Below are 12,758 nucleotides of genomic sequence, written 5' to 3' on the forward strand. Positions count from 1 at the left end.
GTTTTCTGACTGCCACCACCAGCAGACTGGGCTGCCTCCCTATCAGGCTATGGGCTCTGGAAGGCCAAGTCCCAGTGAGAATGGAAACTGAATCTCTGCCATCAGATCGAGGTCTCTGAGGGCAAGGGCTCTACCCCCCGCCCCCCCCCCCCCCGACCACAGACCTCAGACGTCCTGTGAGTGTCTCTCACATTCACCTGGGAGATGAGCCACTCTTAGTCTTATCTTGTGTATGAGAAACCTCACTGTCATTCATTAAGTCAATCCACAAACACATATGGTGCTTACTATGGACCAGACACTGCTCTAGGCCCTGGGGCTTAGCAGGGAACAAAACAAAGGAAAACTCTTGCCCCTTGTTAATGTCTGCATCTATGTCAGTAGGCAAGTGAGTGAAAGCACACAAAAATCTTTATCAAACTTAAAAGTATCACTTTCCAGTCAACAAATTTATTGAGCATCTACTATATGCCAGGCATCCTTTAGGCACCAGGGATATAAGGGTGGATGAAGGAGAACAGATTCTGGCCTTGTCTGAGTTCGGGGGGAGAAGATCACAACTTGGTAATTATGGAATTACTTGTTTAGTGAGCAGTAATAGAAGTAGACAAGAGGGAACCTATTTATTGGGGGTGTCTGGGAGGGGCCTCTTTGAGGAGGTTAACATTGGAGATGAGACGTGAAGAATAAAGACAGAAAGCCATGGGAAGGGAGAGGAAGAGAAATTCTGAGAGTGTGTATGTGTTGAAGTATTTCATAGCTCCCTGTGGACATCAAAATACAATCCAAACTCCTTCCTCTTCCCACAAAGCCCTACACAAACTCCTTCCTGTCTTCCTCTCCCTGATCCTAACTCCCAACTCCCTTCACTTTCATCCTCATTCAATCAGCCTCAGCCACACTGACCTCCTCTCCTCACTGTTTCTACAACTCACCAGGCACAGTCCTGCCTCAGGGCCTTTGAACTGACTCTTCCCTCTACCAGGAACACTGTTCCCTTGCTTCTTGTCATTTGAGCTTCAGCTCAAATGTCACCTCCTCAGAAAGGCCCCTGCTGGCCACGCATTTAAGTAGCGTTTACCTTGTTATTTTCAAATACTGCATCCTATCCTCTCTCTTCCTAGGTCCTAACAGAGTTTGTTTTGTTTCTGACGTGGTCATGTTTCTTCCTGGATTGTTCTAGTTGTTATTTGTCTCTTCCTAGTACTAGGCTGTGTGGGGACAAAGCCTGTCCCTGCAGAACTGGCACACAGTAAATGCTCAATAAAGAAACCGGCAGTGGGATGAGAAGAAACAGATGATGTAGCTAAAGGCAGCAATCACTAGTCACACTCCTGCTAGGAAATACTAAGAAAAAGGGAGTTCCAGGATTCCACGATGCTTCTGGTTCAGGATGGGGATTAGAGATGGTCTGTGAAGTCCTCATTTAAAAGCCTTTCCAGGCAGCCTTTCCTCCCCCTGCCTCCATGCCCTCCTGACTGCTTTCATAAGGATGGCTCTAAGCTCTGGCTCCATCCCTGGTCCCTACCCTGAGACCTAGCCACCAACTGGGCATCTCCCCCAGAGGCCCCCCCGCTCCAGGCTTATAGACAAAGCATCTTTCCCAGACCTGTTAGGCCCCACAGTCCACTTTGATCCCCCCAAGGCATAGTATCAACCTCACCTCTTCTCTCCCCATCACCTGCCATGCAACCCTGCTCCCCATCCCATAGTCACCTACCTGCACCAGCCCTTCATCCTCTCTCTCCCATTGGACCCCAAGCTAGCTCCCTGCTCTGAGCAGCCTTCACTCTTATCACCTTCCATTTGAGTCTGGTTCTCCTTTACTTAAGGCTCTCTCATGGCTTCCTATTGACCTTGGGACAAATTCCCAGATCTTCAGGCTAGCATGGATGCCCTTCACCTCCTGGCCTAGCACAACTTCTCCTCCCTCCACTATTTCAAACACTCCCTCTGCTCCAACAACACCAGCCAGATTACCTAATCTGTGTTTTCTCCCACTCTGGGCCTTTGCTTATCTCTTTCTCAAATTCCCTCAGAAGTTTTCTTGCTTGGACAAAATCCATTACTTCGAGGCCTGGCCCAAAAGGCACACCCCTCCATACATCTCCTCCAAAAGGCATCTTTCTCCCCCCTACACACAAACGTTGAACACAGACTGTCTAAAGTTGGCAGGTAAGTGGATAATTATTCTATAACCACCTCCTCATGATAGAAGATTCTGGGGCCCTAGAAAGGACCTAGCCCCTAGTTTTGCTGGGAGGGCTCTCAGGGAGGAATAGTGGGGAGATACAGAGCTTAGGACACACTCCAGTGTCCACATAGTCGATGCCAGTACAGAGGGGCAGACCCAGGGCCCAAGGAACCCAGAGCTAGAACAGGGTCTCTGCCTGGTGGGTTCACAGGGGTTTCCTGGAGGAGGGCATCTTTACCCACCAGTCTTTAGATCTCATAGTTAGGCACACTCCACAGGAGAGTGTAAATACAGATTTGTGGTGCCTGAGAAGCCACAAGACCACACACAAGGAGATACTTTCTCTCTCTCTCTCTCTCTCTCTCTCTCTCTCTCTCTCTCTCTCTCTCTCTCTCTCTCTCCCCCTCCCTCTCTCCCTCCTTCCCCCTCTCTCTATAAGCAGTGGCATCCTCATTTTGGAAACAGTTTTGAAAATTTGAGGAGGCTCAGCTGAGAGCAGTCTGTGAGATGGGGGGTTGGGAGGTCCTTAGGCAGCCTGTTACTCCATAACTCGCTGGAATCCCACATCAGGCCAGAGCAGGAGGCAGGGGAAAGCCTCACCAGGTGTGAGTTACAGCCTGGGCAGCATTGCACAACCTTCTCATTTCCCCAGGTAACCCGTTTGTCTTCAGTGGGCTTCAAGCTCTGCCTCTCTAGGCCTCAGTTTCCTCATCTGCAAAATTCAGGAAGAAGTTGCAAAATGGGGGAAGGGGATTAACTTCTGATCTCTCCCCTCTTACTATACAGAAAAGCTCAGCTGCAGTTCCTGGATTTGTTTGTTTGTTTGTTTTTTATGATGTGGATGTGTGTGTGTGTGTGTGTGTGTGTGTGTGTGTGTGTGTGTGTGTAAAAAGCTGAAAAGCAGCGCTGGGACCCCATTTTGCTCAGACCACCTTAAATCAGTCTCACAGCCCAGGCTACTGTGGAAATTCCTTTCTCTGCGGTGGTTGGCTAGGCGCGCCGGCCAATCCGTCCGCAGCGCTCCCACATGGGTCCGTGACGTCACAATGGGCACTGGCGAATGGGGATCAGGGAACTGCCAACCAATGGCAGAAGGCACTAAGATTGGTTGGGCCAATCGGGAGGCGGTGAAGCAAAAGCAGGGTGTGAAGAGTGGTGGTTCCCTCCGCCCTAACAGAAAATGAGACCCTCGTGGATGCCTAAGCCTAGCTGGACAGGAGGGGGATCGGGCTCGATTAGTATCCTAAAACGGAGAAGCGAGTCACCCCAGAGCTGGACGGGTCTCCCCTGAAAAACAGAAACTCCTCATTCAACAATTTGCTTTCAAAAGCCCAGCAAACTGACGGGGCCGACTGGGCACCTTTCGCCCTATTTCACCGATAGGTACACTGAGGCAGAGAGACGTTAAATCACGCTAGATCCCTCGGGGAAAAGCTGAGACTATCACGGGAGCCTAGAGGCTTCTAGCACCGCTCAGTTTTTATCTCCAGGTCAGATGAGGAAGGAATGTATAGGCTGGGGAGGGCTGGGGTTGTTGTTCGTCCCCCTGCCTCAGTTTAGCCGAGCACAAACAAGGGAGACGGGAGCAGGACTTCTTGGAAAGACTACGATCCCCAGAAGCTCCCGCGCGGCGCCCTCCCGGGCTGTCAATCAAAGTAACGTGGGTACCTCTCCGCCCGCTCCCTCCCTCCAGCCTCCTAGCTCCTGCCAGCTCCCGCTCCCTCCCCGCCAGCTCCGGGCCCAGCGCGGTATAATTACAGCCCATTGATCCGACCCGAGCCGGGAAAGCGGCTCCCTCGAGGAGGCCAAGCCTTTGGCTTCCGACATCGCCAACCTCTGCCTACCGCCCTCCCAGCAGAGTTTCTGGGCCACCAGCCAGACCTGTCCCCTCCCGCAGGCTAGGGCTCTTGAGTGACCTCCGAGCCTCGATTCCCTGCCACGGTTGGCAGTGAGCCCTACACCCCCTGGAAAAATCACATACACATTTCCTTCCATACAGGAATATGGGGAGTCCTCCGTGACCTTCAGATTTTTGAGGGTCTCTTTCTGGGCCTCAGTTTACTCTCCTTTATAGTGAGATAGTTCAACAAGACTTACTAATGAAGCCAGTGGGGTTTTTTTGCTGTCCCACCTGTGAGCAGCCAGGTCCAGGCTATGCTGGGGACTCGAGAGTTCCCAACTTTGGGGTAGTGGTGGGAGACCAGGCAGAACCCTCTCAGGCCTCTGTGGTCTGGGCTGGGGTAAAGGGAGGGGCAGGGGTGGGGACCTCAACCGGGAGTGAGGTCCATGCTTGAGAAGTTGGGAAGGCTTTCTAGATGTCAGGTGAGGGTGTTTAAACTGGGGTTCTGCAAAATGCGTAGGATTTGCCTCATTTAAGTCGTGCATTTGTATCACCCTAACCTAGCGATTTTCAACAACTACTGTGCCACAAGAATTTTTAAAACATGCAATACCCGACTATATAGTCAGGGGCACTGTCCTCTTTTCCCTTACATTGTCAAATAAAAAAATGACAACAGCCAACACAACAAGAGCCGCCTGGTGTGAAGGAATCAAAATTGTACCTATTTTTTTGGGTCAGATTGGCAAAAAAATAAATTGGGGGTGTGTGTGTGCCATAGAATGTTGGTAATTACTTGATGTGTGCTGTGAGATGAAAAAGGTTGAAAATCGCTGCCCTAACTCAAAGTGGACAGAGGAAAGATGAGGCAACCTTAAGTCCCTACTGGGATTGAAGAGCCATGAACTCTGACTCCTGGCCTTGCTGGGTTCACCTCTGAACATTACCTGGGTGTGAAATGGGGGGAGGTGGATACACTCACGGACTGTAGGTCCCTCTGCCTTCTTTCACCAGGGTTTGTCAAGTTGCCATAGGCTCAGTGGCAAGAAGCACTCCAGCCTCTCCCTGGGTGAGAACTGGGCAGCTCAGGGAAGAAAAGAAAGAGTGGCAAGGAGCTCAGTATGGATCTTGGCTGGAGGAAATGAGATTGATAATATAATCTTCGAGTAAGTTAAGGCCTATAAAGTATTTAACATAATTCATAGTAAATGCTCAGGGATAGCCATTTGTACTCCCAGTACTCCCCAAAGGGCCCCTCTCTCCCACCCTGATCTCACACCCCACAGCTGGGGTAGGCAGTCATTCTCCATTCCTCCCACATTTTTGATCAACCATTAAAATGTGAATCAGATACCACCCTCCCCAGCTCTGCTTAAGAGCCTTCCATAGCTTCTCATCATTCTCAGAATAAAATGCAAACTCCTCACCTCTGTCTAGAAGATCTGACCCTGTCTCCTCCCTACCCTTATCTCCTTCTTCCCTCTCCTTCACTCATTCACCTCTAGCCACAGGGGCCTCCTTCCTGATCTTTCAACACACCAGGTCCTCCCTCAGGGCCTTTGCGTATGCTGTTGTTGTCTTTGCCTGGATTAGTTTTTCTTCCTTGTGGTCTTGGATCAAACACCATATCCTATAAGAGAGGTGGGGGCAGATGGAGGTGGGCAAAGGCAGCGGGTTGAGGCGGGGAGGTACATGGGGAATGGGGATAGAAAGAGACTTTGCTTTGGGAGATGGGCACACTATGCCATGTGCAGATAATGTTTTGTTGAATTGTATACTAGAAACCTGTATGGTTTTGTGAAGGAATGTCAAGTAAAAAACATCACATCCACCCTGGCTGGTGTGGCTCAGTGGATTGAGCACCAGCCTGCGAACCTAAGGGTCCCCGATTCAATTCCCAGACCGGGCACAAGCCTGGGTTGCAGGCAGGGTCCCAGTTGGGGGCCTGCAAGAGGCAACCACACATTGGTGTTTCTCTCCCTCTCTTTCTCCCTCCCTTCCCCTGTCCCTAAAAATAAATAAAATCTTTAAAAAACCAAAAACAAAACAAAAAGAAAACACATCCTAGCAAGGCCTGGCCTAGCCAGCCTGACTATAGTAGCCTCTACCTCTCTGCCTGGTCAGCCTCTCATTTCTTTCAGAAGCTTCATGACTTTCTGAACACTTACTATGCATTTGTTTGTACGTTTACAGTCTGCCCAGGCCCAACACAGTCAGTGCCTGCTCCATGTTATTTGTGGGGAGGATAAATGGCAAACCTAGAGAGGGGCAGAACCTCACCTACGTCATCCAACATGTGGAAAAGGGCGCCAGAGCCCCTGAAAACCTGCCCAATGCCAACCCAGCCCTGCAGGGGTCCTCTGCAAGCTGAGGTCACACTATCCTGATGGCCTGGATTCAAATCCCACTCTGGCTGCTGTGTCACTGTGCTTCTGTGAAATGTAGGTCCTGATCGAAACTTCATCCCATTGTTATAGGAGCAAACAGCTCAACAGATGACCCAAGTTTAGCTACTGTTGTGTGAGAGTGTGTGTGAGTCAGGGGCAGGGGAGCAGGGCTGAGCTGGCACCAAAGGCACCCCTGTTTTTAAAGCCCTGGGGGCATCCTGGTCATTGCTTCTGTCCCAGACCCCTCACCACCCATGACCTCTCCACTCCAACTCTGGGCTTCACCCTCTGTACTCTGTTCTGGCATCCTCCTTGCCTGACCCCAGACTGGCCCAGCCCCCAGTAGGCACTGCCCAGGTATAGGTGGAACAAACCATAGGGCCCAATATGAATCTTACTCCTCCAGCTTCTGGTTTGTGTTCAGAGCTTTCACCTTCTCTGGGCCTCAGTTTGCTCATCTGTAAAAGCCAGCTAGCTCTTGATAATGGTACCCGCCACAGTTACTCTTGAGCCGGCTACTTTATTCACTTGACCTTGTGTGTGATCACTTGGCCTTGCAAAGTAGGGGCTGAGGGTCTGCAACAGAATACTCAGTCCTGCCTCTGAGCTTTTGTTGTGGTGGTTCCCTCTGCCTTGAACACCCTCCCAACTCTGCAGCCATCTCCCCTTGCAAGGCAGGCTCCCTTGTGTCATCTAAGTCTCAGCTCAAATGTCACCTCCTCAGAGGGGCTTCCTATCTCCTGTCATTGTCTCTGCCACTGCTGGAATTTTCTTCCTGGCACTCGACTATTCTCTGAAATTATCTTATTTGCTAGTTTATTTGTTGTCTGTCTTCTCCACCACCCAGTGAGTTCATGAGGGGTTGAGAGGGCCCAAGTCAGGGTCTCTGGACACCCAGGTCACACACAGCAGGCAGGAGCCCAATTCGTTCGGTTGCTGGTTGATCTGTGCAGGGCAAATGCCCAGAGAGGCCTAGGGACCTGTTCAAGTCACACAGCCCTACCCTCGGGGTGCGTGCTCTGCGGCTGCAATTCAGGGGCGCGGGGACACCCCCTCCCCGCGTTCCACTCCCAGCCGGGCAAAGTGCCAGATTGTCCTCCCCTGAAACCGCCGCTAATGGGAAACCCATCATTACCCACGGGGTCCGGCCCAGCGCGTAACCCAACAGGCCGGGTCAGGCTCAGCAGGCGACCGGGAGCGCGGGCTCAGTCCCGGGATCCTGGAGGCGGAGAGGGAAGGGGGACAGGGAGAGTAAGTAGAGAGGAGGAGGAAATGGAATGGGCATAGCTTGAGAAGGCTGAGTAGAGAGCGAGGGTCAAGGGCGGAGGAGGGGCGGCTTCCAGGCCTGGCAGGCGCCCAGCAACCGGGCCCAGAGGGCCTGGTGGCTGCGAGAGGCTGGTAGGGGAAGGCAGCGGGGGTGGGGGGACCCGCTAGATCAGATGAGAGGCAGGGATGGCGGGGAGGGGGTCATAGAGCGGGGACACACTGGGAAAGTAGAAGGGAGAGATCTAGAAAGACCTTGAAAGACAGAAGGAAAAATAGATTAGACAGAGGGAGCACGCAAACCTAGAGAGGCAGAGACACACAGAGGCAGAGGGGTGGAGAGAGAGGGCAGGGCGGAGACCCCGGAGAGCCCCTCAGAGGGGCGTCCTTGCGGTGAGCAGGGCGTCAGGGTGCTGCATGCAGCTCCTTCCTGCAGCTCCTAATGTCAGCAAACCTCTAAATACCCCAGGGGCCTCTTCCTGGGCCCCTACATCTGTCTCCACTCCAGCCTGGCTCGAGTCCCCAGAAGATCTTGCCCATCGCACCTCTGGGTGTGGCCCTGCCCCGCTTAAACACCTTCCGCCGCTCACGGAAGCCCTAGGCTCCCTCCCCCGCCTCCACGCCCTCCTTCCCAGCCAGGCAGGCAAGGTTCCGCAGGGCAGGCCCAGACCCCCCTCCTCACTGGCTCATCGGCCATTTCCTCACTTTCTCCCTTAGTCTTCACTGCACACCTACTGTGTGCCATGGAGGATTCTAAGATAAGCCAAGGGAATTCAGGAGTGACCAAAAGGGACAGATCTCTATGGTCACTTAAGGAATTTTTATCAATGGGGAAAGTGGAGAACAAGGGAATCTTTGTTGATTTAAGTTGTCCATAGCAATCAATGCTGTGAAGACAAAGCAAGCAGGAAACGGGGTGGTGATGGTAGAGAATGTGCCTCTGGGCACAGTGTGTTCCAGGCAGAGGGAAAGGCCCTGAGGTGGTGGTGGTGGTGGGGTGAACACACAGCTCTGCACTGGGACCTGCATTGGGTCCAGAAGCTTCTCTTTCTCTTAAACAAAATGGCTAAGATCCTGGAACCCACAGCTTGGACCTTTGTGAATCAGAAGGTAGATTCCATGACTGTGTGCCCTTGGGTGAGTCACAGAGCCATGAGTTTCAAGCCTCAGTTTCCTCATCTGTGCCATAGTCCTTCCTTCATGGGTATTTTCAAGAATGAATTGAGAGATGCAGTTGAGGCCCTTAGCCAAGGTGGGAGCATAACAGGTATTGGGCAAATCACGGCTGTTTATTGTTTGTTATCCCGATGACTTGCTTTCCCTTTCTGATTATTTTTGGTTGCTCGAAATGGGACCAAGAGCTCTGCCAGTCAAGGGCAGGAGGCTAGGCTGTGGCCTGCCTTGTTTTGTGACTTGGACAATTTCCTGCCCTTCCTGAGGCTTCAGTTTCCCCCTCTACACAATGGGGAGAGAGTGAGATTGATATAGAGGCCTCTGATGTCACTGCAGCATAGCTTCTTTTGTTTCTCTTCTAAGCTGCAAACACCCAGATGACTTGGGAAGGAGGAAGGCCACGTAAATATTTCAGACAGCAGATGTACCTGGCTGGCCTGGAATGTGAATCTTTAATGTGTCACATCCTAGCTGTAGTTCATATTCTGAGGGTGTTTTCCTCTCTGGGCTGGGGAATCCAGCAGTCCTCCCAACCCCTGCTGAGCCCTGGAGGCCAAACTAGGAGTAGGTGGGCCTAGCTCTGGGGACTGGGATGCTCTCAGTTCCGTCCCCAAGTGCAGGAGGAGTGTGTGGGAACAGGAGCTGAGTCAGTCTCAGGTCACTGGGAGCTGTGGGAGTCTCCAACGCTAAGGGCATTAGAACCATTGTATGGATGGGGAAATCGAGGCAGAGAGAGAGCTGGGGACCCTCACACCCTTGATGTACTCCGGTTGCCAGCTGCAAAGACCCTTGGAAAGGGCGGGGAGGCTGGGAGAGAGGAGGGGTCGGATGAGGGGAGAGGTCTTTCTGAGGGATTCACGGAGGGGACAAGGTCTGAGAGAGGGGCCTCGGGTAGTCAGAAAGGGATGGGCTCACCCTGGTGCCCGTTGCTCCCCTCTCCTCAAGTCCAGTGCCCAGGGAGCTGGGAGCATCACTCCCCTTCCCTCTCCTTCTCCTTCAGTTCCCTCTCCGAGTTTCACCGCCCCTCCCCCTCCCTTATTTTCCTCGTTCCCTCCCTCCCTTCCCCCTCCCTATTCCCCTGCATCCCCTCTCTTCTCTCCTCCCCCCTTCTCTACCCCCCTTTATTCCCTAACCCCCCTTCTTCCCTCCATTCTCTTCCCCTCCCCCTCCACCCCCTTCTTTCTCTCCCTCTCCCTTCTTTCCTCCCCCTTCCCTGTTTAACCCCCCTTTCCTCCTCCATTCTTTCCTCCTCCCCCCTTCCTACCGCCCCTTCCTCCCCTTTCTCCCGCCTCATTAGGCGCGGCCGCGGCGCGGGGCCCATTAGCGGATCAATTAGCCGAGGTCGCCAGCGGCACGTCGTTAAGCGCGGGAGACCGCGGCGCGGAGGAAGCTCCGGTGATGGCACCTCGGTTCACCCGGCTACCAGACCGAGATCTAGGACGCACCCCCTCCAGCGCCCGCGGTCTCCGGGACTCTCTCCGCGGGTGGGGTGGCGGCGATGGGGGGCTCCGAGGCCCAGAGGAAGAACCGAGGTCACAGACCAGTCTTTGGCTGAGCAGGACCCCCCCCCCCCACCTTCCTCGGAGAAGACCCTTGGGTGGGGGCTGTCGGGTTTGTGACCCCCCACACACAATGCCCCTCATCAGCCAGCAACATCAGTAATGATGATAATAATAATATCAACTGACAGCTAGTGAACCTTTGCAAGCTTTCTGCTAATTCTCCCAACACTTTCCCAGAAACTGCGATCAGACAGTGACTTCATGCTTCAAATCACTACTTAGGGTAGGAGTCGGGTACAAACCCAGATCTGCCCTCAATGCATTTGCTAACATGTATTGAGTTGCTTCTCTGTACAAATTTCAAAAATAAAAAAATGCAACTGACAGTCCCCATCCCTTTTCTGCTTTGTTCTCTATCAACTAGCCTCCTGATACATTTTGTATTTTCCTTATTTGTTTATCCCACCCGGGAGGGCAAGGATTCATGTGTTTTGTTCCCTGCTATATCTCTGGGGCTCCTAGTTGGGTCTCTAAATGAATGAATTGACTGTGCCAGGCTCTGCTCTAAGCACTTTCCAAGGTGGGATGAGGGCTCTCACTCCCTTACTTTGGGGGAGGGTTGGGGGAGGCCTTCAGAAAAGTAACTTCTGGGAGTCTTGGAGGATTAGAAAGCTGGGGAGGGGAAAAAAAGAGAACATTTTTCTAGGCAGAGGGAAATAGCATGTGCAAAAACCTCTAGACAAGGAACAGCAAGATGTTACAACCTGGCTGCAGCCTGCTGAGGATCAATTGCAGGATCTGGTGTGCCTCCGTGAAGAATTTAGGATGTATTTTGAGGACTATGAAGATAATATATCTTTTAAAAATAACTTTTAAACTTGTGAAATATAACACACAAAAGAGCACAGACTGTAAGTAAACAACTTGATGAATTATCTCAAAGTGAACACACTTAGGTATCAACCCCCAAGATAAGACATAAAACATGACCAGCCCCATTAGAAACCCCCTTCACTCTTACCCCCTGCCAAGGGTAACCAAATGAGGCCACTTGGGCCTGGTTTTGTTCTTTATATAGATGGAATTATGCAGTATTTACTCCTTTGTACTCAGCTTCTTTTTGTTCAGCATTATATGTGAGAGCTGCATGGAGTTGAATGTAGCACCCTTTTCATGACCGTGTAATATTCCACAACACAACTATGTCACAATTTCTGTATTCTGTGTTTACTAGACAGCCAGTAGTTTCCATTTTGGGGCAATGATGACTAACTACGGGGCTCTGAACATTTGTCTTTTTGGGCAGACTCAAGTGGTATGTCTGTTGGGGGGACAGATCCAAAAGGGCATTGCTGAGTGCCAAACAGCCTTTCAATACAGATGTAACAATTTATACTCCCCAGGTGGGGTGAGTTTGGGTTTTCAACACAAGGATAAATATTAAGCAGTGAGTTACCCCATCACACCGGCATTTTTTAGAGGTGTTTTGGCTGCAGTGGAGAGAGGTGGGACCCAACAGGAAACTGGTGTGACCACCCAGTCTCCTCTCCCCTCTTAGTCTCCTCTTTCTCTTCTTAGTGACATGAGCCATTTTCCCTGAGTAAGCCATCACCCCCTTTCCCTCCCTCCCTCTCTGTGCCCTTGCCTGCTTCCCAAGGGAAACCACTGGATTAGGGAGGCAGATGAGAATTTCCTTCACTTTAAGATTCTATTTATTTATTTATTTATAGAAAGAGGAAAGGAGGGAGAAAGAGAGGGAAACATCAATGTGTGGTTGCCTCTCACGTGCCCCCAACCGGGGACCTGGCCAGCAACCCAGGCATGTGCCCTGACTGGGAATCAAACTGGTGACCCTTTCGTATGCAGGCCAGCGTTCAATCCAGAGCCACACTAGCCAGGGCAGAATTTTCTGCACTTTAAAAAGTGCACTGGATGCTCCTGCTCCCTGAGGGTGGGATTTCTGTGCCATACAGCCCTCGCAAAGATCTTGCAAAGTTGGGGTGGCTGCCCACCCCCTCCCCCATCCCATGCCCATCCAGGCCCCTATAAGGAAATCTTTCCTTTTGGCTCTCTTGAGGTAGTATGGCTTGGGTGTGGTGGGGAGGGGAGGACCTTCAATCTGTTCCTTGGAGGGTCGAGGTTCAGCAAGGGGCTGCATTCTCTGATCTGGTAAAAGTGTCCGTGGGTGAGCACAGTGTGGAGGTAGGTTCTGCAGTCTCAGTATCTTCTGTCACTTAGGGGTCCTCTGGCCTGCTGCACGGAAACCCTCTGCTAAACCTCCAGCACCTGGGCTGGCCACGTGACCTGTAGCCTCCAGCTGACCCTTTTTGGTCTATGCATCAAGTTTGGGAGATACACTACTCTTATAAGGATTCTCAATATTTGGTCTTATAACAGAG

This window comes from Furipterus horrens, unplaced genomic scaffold (genome assembly GCF_987537825.1).
Source record: "Furipterus horrens unplaced genomic scaffold, mFurHor1.1.pri manual_scaffold_10, whole genome shotgun sequence".
Classification (NCBI taxonomy): domain Eukaryota; kingdom Metazoa; phylum Chordata; class Mammalia; order Chiroptera; family Furipteridae; genus Furipterus; species Furipterus horrens.